Here is an 8,267-nt window from a genome sequence, read left to right on the forward strand (position 1 = left end):
AAAGTTAATATAAAAATGAACATAATATTTCTAAGAAAAACAAAAAAATATGGATTTCTGTTACGAACGGTAGAAAGAATTAACTAAAAATAATAAGTAAAAATTTGTAACATACAAGTCAGTTTCTTTACTAACTGGAAATCAGAGTCTGACCGACAGGTCAAATGATAAAGAAAACGTATACAGTTAAAAGTTTAATAAATTTTTAAGATAACTTTTACATTTCTTACTTCTTTAATAATATACTTAAGTCTGGTGTAATTATAAAACTTAAAAATATATTATTTTATCAATTTATAACATTTTATTCATTAGAATTTTATTTATTAAGAGGAGTTAATTAAAACATTAAATTTTAAAACATAAATAATTTTATAAAAAATAGTACATTTGTTTTCTATTGTTATATTATTAAATATTTTTAATATATACTCTCTATTTGAGAACATGAAGGGAATCAAGAGAATTACACAGAAATATACATTATGCACAACAAAATCGATTTACTACAAACTCTTAATGATTCTAGATCCATAGAAAAAATAATTCTGACTAACTTATATATTATAAATGAATTTTTATATAATAGTTTATTAAATTTTCTATTAAGAAAAATACATACATTTTCTACGTTGTAAAGACAAAATATATATTTTTAATAAATTTTAACTAATTCCAAATATTAGAATAAAATATATAATTAGATATTATAAATATTACATATAATCATTTATTTAGTTTTCATATTATATATATATATATATATATAATTAAGGGTTTAATATGTTTGTAATTTTTTAAATTTGGACACAAATTTGGAATTTGTTTTTGTCATAAACTTTGATATACTTCTTTTTTCAAACTTTAAAAATAAATGGATATAATCTTTCTAACTTAATGTGTTAAAGATTTTTTATGTTTTAAACGATATTTCATACATTTGAGTTGGACTGTGTCAAACAATGTAAATCGTTTAAACAATAGTCTCAAATATCATTTCACACGTCAAAAAATTTAATACAGCTGAGAACTATATTTATTCATTTTTAAAATTTGTCAAAGTTTAAGGTCATAAAAACATATTTAACCCTATAATCAGTTATTTAGTTTTTATATATCATGCATTATTAAAAAGTAGATTTTACATTTAACTCATCTTGTAAAGTGAAGTTTACACCTATTTGTATACTTTAAATTTGTTTTATCACTAATCGATATAGGATTTCCAACACAATGTCCCTCACACTAAGACATATGAACTTTAAATATAACTTAACCTTAAAAAATTGAGTTGTAAAGTGAGATTTGCTCATACTTATATACAGTAAATCTGTCTTAACTCTAATCAATATGGGAATCAATATGGGATCTGCAATACATATAATGTACAATCAATTTGTTTTCTTTTCTGATTTTTTTTAATATGTTTACTATCATATATAGCTTTCATTTCTTGGTAAACTATTATAAGTTACTTTGTTTAGTTTAATGAATTATCGTATATCTTTTTCTTTAATTTATTATCAAAGTCATTATAAGTTTATCTTATCATAGATTTAGACATATTATATCACCTATTATTAGTTCCTTTCAATTCCTATGCTCCATGTCTTCGGTATAAGAAAATGCATTGAAAGTTACTCATCAATTAAATAAAAAATTAATTTACGATATGTAGGGTCGGCTTAACGGTAAAACGAGTAAAACACTTGCTTTAGGCCTCAAGAATAAGAAGACCTAAAAAAAATTTACTACTGATATTTCTCTATTAAATTAATTATAAAGTTATGCTTAAGGAAAAAAGACATCAAATTTTTTTTAGTATTGATTAATATACCTATATTAAACTAATTATAAAATTATGTTTAAGATAAAAAAAGGCCTCACAAAAATATTTTATTACTAATATAACTCTATTAAATTAATTATAAGTTTATGTTTGAGAATAAAATCTAATTAAATTAGTATCAGTGTATGTTAATTTTTATTGGTAATAAAAATTGTAATTAATGAGTTAAAATATTTTTTTAATTAGTCAATTATAATTTTGTTTACAAGAAAGAGATGATTAGCTATCTTTATTCTCTTATAATCAATCTAGATTTCATTTTCTTCTTTTATCTCTCTATGTCTTCTCTCACCTCTCATTTATTTTCTTCTAATAGTCTTTTTTTCTTGGATTTTGGCAGATTACATTTCTTAAATCTCCTGAATCTTATGTTGTCCGTGTATATAAATTTTTTCATCCTCATTTCTAGTTAGTATGCCTTTTCTTTTTATTTGTGTTATTGTTATTTTTATTCTGTTTTGGATTTGTATTAGAATTATAAATGTGTTTCTTTTGCTTAGTTTTGTATTTCGGTACTTTTAAATTTACGAGTTTTGAGAGTTTTTTTTTTTTTGCATATATCTTGAGAAGAAACTGATTTTTTTTACAAAACTATTAATTAGATTATGATTTAATCTTTTGGTGGATAATATATTAATTAGAACATAATTCAAAGTTGAGTTTTCTGTAGAAAGATAATTCAAATTTAGGGAAAAAAGATTTATTATTGAGTTTAGAAGAGTAATATTTTTTTTAATTATTTTTATTAATGATTAATTTTAAAATAAATAACTTTGCAAGTTTGTGAAAAAGTTGAGACTTAAGAATGAAAAAGAGACTTGAGACTTCAAGATACTGCAAGTCTACCATCGAGTTTATTTTCTTAACAAACAGAACCATATTTTGTTTTAATTCATTTGTTTTATATATTTATCTTTAGTAGTGTTTTATATATTAAGATTTTTTTATTTCATATAAAAATATATAGATATGTCAACTAGAAAATTTGAATTACGCTATTTAAAAATTCAAAAGAAAAGAAGATTTGAGACTTTAATTGCATAACAAAAAAAAAAGAAGCTATGAACAAAAAAGAGCAAATGTTTTGTGTATTACAGTTTGTAGATATTTTATTTTTGAAAGAAAAATGCTTAAACCTAGAAAAATCTTTAAAAGATGATAATTTGTTGGATATTAATGGATTTGATTTAATTTAAAAATTATATATCTTAAAGGAAATTATAGGTTTGAAAAATCATAAACCAATTGACATTCTTAATTATATAAAAAAGAACAAATTCTTTTCCAAATTTTAGTGTTAGTTGTTTTCGTCGATAGGAATTTCTCAAAGCTAAAGATAATAAAAACTTATTTAAAATCAACAATGATTCAATAAAGATTAAACGGATTACTCCTATTATTTATTGAGAAAGAAATGTTAAATGAAATTAATTATGACAACTTAATAAATAATTTTGCATCAAGAAAAGCTCGAAAAATAAATTTTAAATATTAGACCTCATTTTTTAAGTTTGTTTTAGGCCTCCCAAACTGTTGAGTCGCCCCTGACGATATGTAAGGGAGAACAAACTTAAAAAATAATATCAAAACATAGTTTTAATGTAAAATTATTATATTCATAGTTTTATACATTATATATAATCAATTATATATATATATATATATATAATATGAATAGTCAGTTTCCTTTTCCATTCGGTTTGATAGTATGTTTATTATCATATATATCTTTAATTTATTTCTAAATATTACTAGTATATGTAAGATACTTGTTTGATTTAATGAAGGGTGTCTCTTAACTTGAATTTTAGAATTAGTTAATTTTAATATTTTTGACTAATTTAGTCTTTCATTTTTCAAAATACCGTGAATTTAATCTTTTTAATCAAATTTTGTTAAGTTTATTTAATATTTAAAGTGCGTTTATTTTGTTAAGTATTTTAATCGAATTTTGTTAAGTATATAAGGAACAAAAGCATATCTTTGCTCTTTAATATAATATTATAGTTATTAAAAAAATATCTTAGTTTAGATTTGGGTTTATTGTGTCCTTTCAATCCTCGTACATGATATCTTTGATATAAGAGATAGTAATGAAAATTCTATAACTAAATATGAGACCAAACTACAATATATATATATATATATATATATATATATATATATATATATATATATATAAGAACAAATCTAATAAATAATATAAAAGAATAATTGTTCTGGTATATCCAATAAGTATTACAATGCTTAGAAGTCGAAGTCAAACGCAGTTTAAATACTCTTTCCTCTTATACCTTTTGAGACACCTTTTAAGAAGAAAACCGTGACGGAACTGCATGTTTCAAAGCGGACAAACGTACAATACTTCCACAAACATAATAGTAAAGTTATATTAATATTTTTATATATAGTAAGTATCCACAAACATAAAGTTATGCACACATACTTATCGAATCATACATATAATTAAGGAAAATTTATAACATAATAATAAATTTATTAATTGAATTAAATAAATTTTAATAATGTTATTAAATAATGTATTCATTAAATTTATTACACTGAAATTATTCTATGTGTGGTTTTTCGCATATATATAGAAGACAATTATTGAATAAATACGATATTTATTACAAGCAATAATACATATGAATGACTAAAATTAATTACGAAATACTATTAAATATTATATTTATCAAAAGTAAATTATAATTAATTAGATTAAATAATATTATTAAAGCTCATATTAAATTAATGTCACATTTATTGTATTTCTTAAAATTTTTAAATGCTTCTTAGTTACATATTCACTAGAATTTTTTATCAACACCAAAGAAAGGTAAGTTATTACAATATTTAAAGTCGGAATAAATATACTAGCCTTACCTTTTCTTTTCTTATGATAGTAAACCACAGTTATCTCAATTGACAACTATAGAGATTGCATTGATGATCTTTAAAGTTATTTCTTAAGAAGAAATTGAATAGAATTTATTTTGAAATATGTTTGAAAAACTTTTCTCAATTAGATGTTTGTGGGGTCGCATGATAATTTTATAGAAAATTTTCATTGTTATTTAATAAGAGGATAATAAATAATAAATAATAATACTTAAATAAGATAAATAAAATAATAATACTGTACTAATTCATCTAAATAAGATTACGTCTACACAAAGATGAGCCGAAAGCTCAATAATAAGGGAGCATGTAGTACTAAGTTATGATGTTGTTTCGATTTGATCCAAATCTGTCCGGCAACCATCGACTCCAAAGCGAACAATACATCAGAAACGTGGTTGTTTCTAACGATGATTGCCGAATGTATTTGAGTTGGATCAGAACAAATGTAAAAAATGTAAATTGTAAAATTCGATCTATAATAATCTAAATTATATTACTTTGGATTTATTTAAATGGGTTTATCCCAAACCTAAATCTATATTTTTCGACTTTAAGTCCAATTTACTTAATTGATTTTGGTTGGATTAGCTTTTGGATTTTGAAAATCTAAAATTAAAGTGTGTTTAGTCGAGTAAAGATGGTTGAGGATCAAGTCAAGTCTAATTGATCAAGGCACTAGTGCAGAATGGGGTTTTTAACTCGCCTTATAGGCTTCAGTTACTGCGGGACCGAAGCCTATAAGGAGGCGGTGGCATTTTTGAAAATTTTCTCAGCATTCTGCCTCGGGTCCCAAACTAACCGAAGCATATAACCAGTTTTATGCTTCGGTTCTCAACCGACCGAAGCCTATAACCCATCTGTGTCACCCAGATTTACAAAACTGCCACTGACAGCGCACGCTTTGGCCTCGGGTGACAAAAAACCGAGGCCTATAACAGAGATTTGGCCTCGGGTGGCGAAGAATCGGGGCCTATACACTTCCATTTGGCCTCGGGTGATTGACAACCGGTGCCAAAATGCGTGCCCTTTTTTCTTTTTCTTCTTCCCCGCCGCAATCTCCATTTCTCTAAACAACTCCATTTCTCTCTTCTCTCTCCCTGCAACCTAGCCAGCCCTTTTTTTCTTTTTCTCCTTCCCCGCCGCAGTCTCCATTTCTCTCTTCTCTCTCCCTACAACCTACCCCTCCACCGTTGCTGGTTCGCTGGTTCGCTGCCGCCGCTGGGTCGTTGCCGCCGCTGGGTCGTTGCCACCGCTGGGTCGCTGCCGCCGCTGGGTCGCTGCCGCCGCTGGTTCGCTGCAGCCGCTGGTTCGCTGCACCTCCATTTCCTGATTCCTTGATTAAATTTTATATGTAGTTTTTAGGGTTTGTTGAAAAGGGTGGCTGAAATGCAAAGTGGAAGAGGGGCTGAAACCAGATCTGGAAGGATGTCCTTAGAGATGCTGAGAGAAAGCAAATAACAAGTCATGCCGTGAAGGATTGGCTGTAGAAACTCACGGATGAACTTTCAGATGACCCAGATGAACTTTCAGATGTGGATGGTAATGAGGATGATACCACAGAGGGGTTCTTCCAACTGCAGTGGTGCTCGAACGACTTACCACAACTGCAGTGGTGGTCCAAAAAATGTCCCCTATGGCCTCGGTTCTTACGTTACCCGAGGCAGAAAAAGCGCTTTATGGCTCCGGTTAACACCCGAGGCCAAAAGTCATACCTTTTGGCCTCATCCCAATATGCCTCGGTTCTAAAACCGAGGCAGAATAACAAAAACAATCGGGGCCAAAAGCCCTTACTGCACTGGTGAGGTCTAAGGTAAAATAAAGATGACCTAGGTTAAGATTGTGTCGAGTCACCCAAGAATAAGGTCGAGACAAATCAACCTAGGTAGAGAGCTGAGTTTGCCAGAGCCAAAGGTCGAGTGAGTTAGCCTAAGCCAAATGGTCCCATTAAGTCTGCTCGAGTAGAAGAATCAACTCGAGTCAGTCAAAGCCTAAGGGTTGAGACTAGTTGATCGGTCAAAGGCCAAGGTGAGTCAGTCTTGTTGGCACAAGCAAGCTTGAAGTAAAGAATTGATAAAGCCATGTGCATGAAGATTATAGGTGTTTGATGAAGATCCACTTGAAGATTAAGTTTTAGTATATTAAATATGAAAATAACATGTTAAATGTAATGTTTTGTTGTTATATCATGTTGGTAGGCTATATGACATAGGTTAAATGTCTTGTGTGCCTTAGTGTGTCTCTTTTAATCTGTTAAAATGGGTTTTAACAGGTTAAAAGACTTGTTGTATATAGTTTCTAGTATGAATGCATTCAGTCAGTTGAATTATTTTTCAATCGAATGATTTCACTTAAGTCAAATGAAATCAGCTGACTGTACGGAAAATTCAATCGACTGTTTTCACTTAAACCAGACTATATAAGCTATGTTTTGAGAGTAGAGGTGCGAATCTGAGCTTTTGATCACGAAATTTTGTCATTCTTCTCTGGAAAACTCTCTTTCTCTTTCTCTCTCTCTCTCCAATACATAGTTGCAACTCGTGGTTTGAAGATCTTGGAGGCATTTTAGCTTGTGAGTAGCTTGAAGAACACATGTATGGTTGGCTAGGGACAACCACCATCAGGTTTGGATGTTCTTGTGCCTCTGGTTGGTTTGCATGATGTGATTTCAGGTCCGTAAGTGTGATTCTTACAGGGTGGGTGTCTAGAATTTTGTGAGTCGAAAATTTTGTGTGTTTCTTTGTTCAAAGGTGTAATCTTAGTGTGTGATTTGTAAAACTTTTGAATATAGTGGAAACTAGGCTTAGGTTGTCCTGGTAAACTGGATGTAGCTTTGTGATTGAGTGAACTAGTATAAAAACAACTATGCAATTCTCTCTCCCTCATCTCACTCACTTTGAATATTTTTAAAAACTCAAGAAAACCAAGCAACTCATTCTTTGGTGTGATTTAATGCGTTCTTGTGTAATCTGAGGTTGTATACTTGTTAAAAATATTGATTGAAACAAGTCTTGTATGTAAAAGATTGTTGTTTGAGTTGAATTTACGATTTCTGCATTCTGCATAAATCTTCAGTATTTTAGCTAACTGGTTTGTCATTTTAATCGACTATTTCATAGCTCAAGAACAAATTAGTCTGTTGTTTTATTATTTAATCGATTGAAAGTGTACTAGTCTACTGCTTTTACATCCTAACTTTCCAGTCTATTTGATTCAATTGAAAAGAGGTTTAAGCTTTCAAAAAAGTTTTATAAAGCCAATTCAACCCCCCATCTTCTTGGCTTAATTCACCATTTCAAAACTAACATGTCTGACTCAAAGGTCGAGCCTAGTTGGTTCGGATTGAGCCGAGTCAGGTTAGGCCAAAGGTCAAGATTAGTAAGCCCCAAATGAAGGTCGAGCTGAGCTGGCCAGAATCGAGTCGAGTTTGTCAAATATGAAGGTTTAAGAAGACTGATGTCTATTAAAATGCGGTGACATTTATGAAATTATTGAAAACGTCTAAGCTTCCATTCTA

The sequence above is a fragment of the Vigna unguiculata genome, chromosome 3 (genome assembly GCF_037176805.1).
Source record: "Vigna unguiculata cultivar grain cowpea cultivar isolate G323 ecotype 2 chromosome 3, ASM3717680v1, whole genome shotgun sequence".
Classification (NCBI taxonomy): Eukaryota; Viridiplantae; Streptophyta; class Magnoliopsida; order Fabales; family Fabaceae; genus Vigna; species Vigna unguiculata.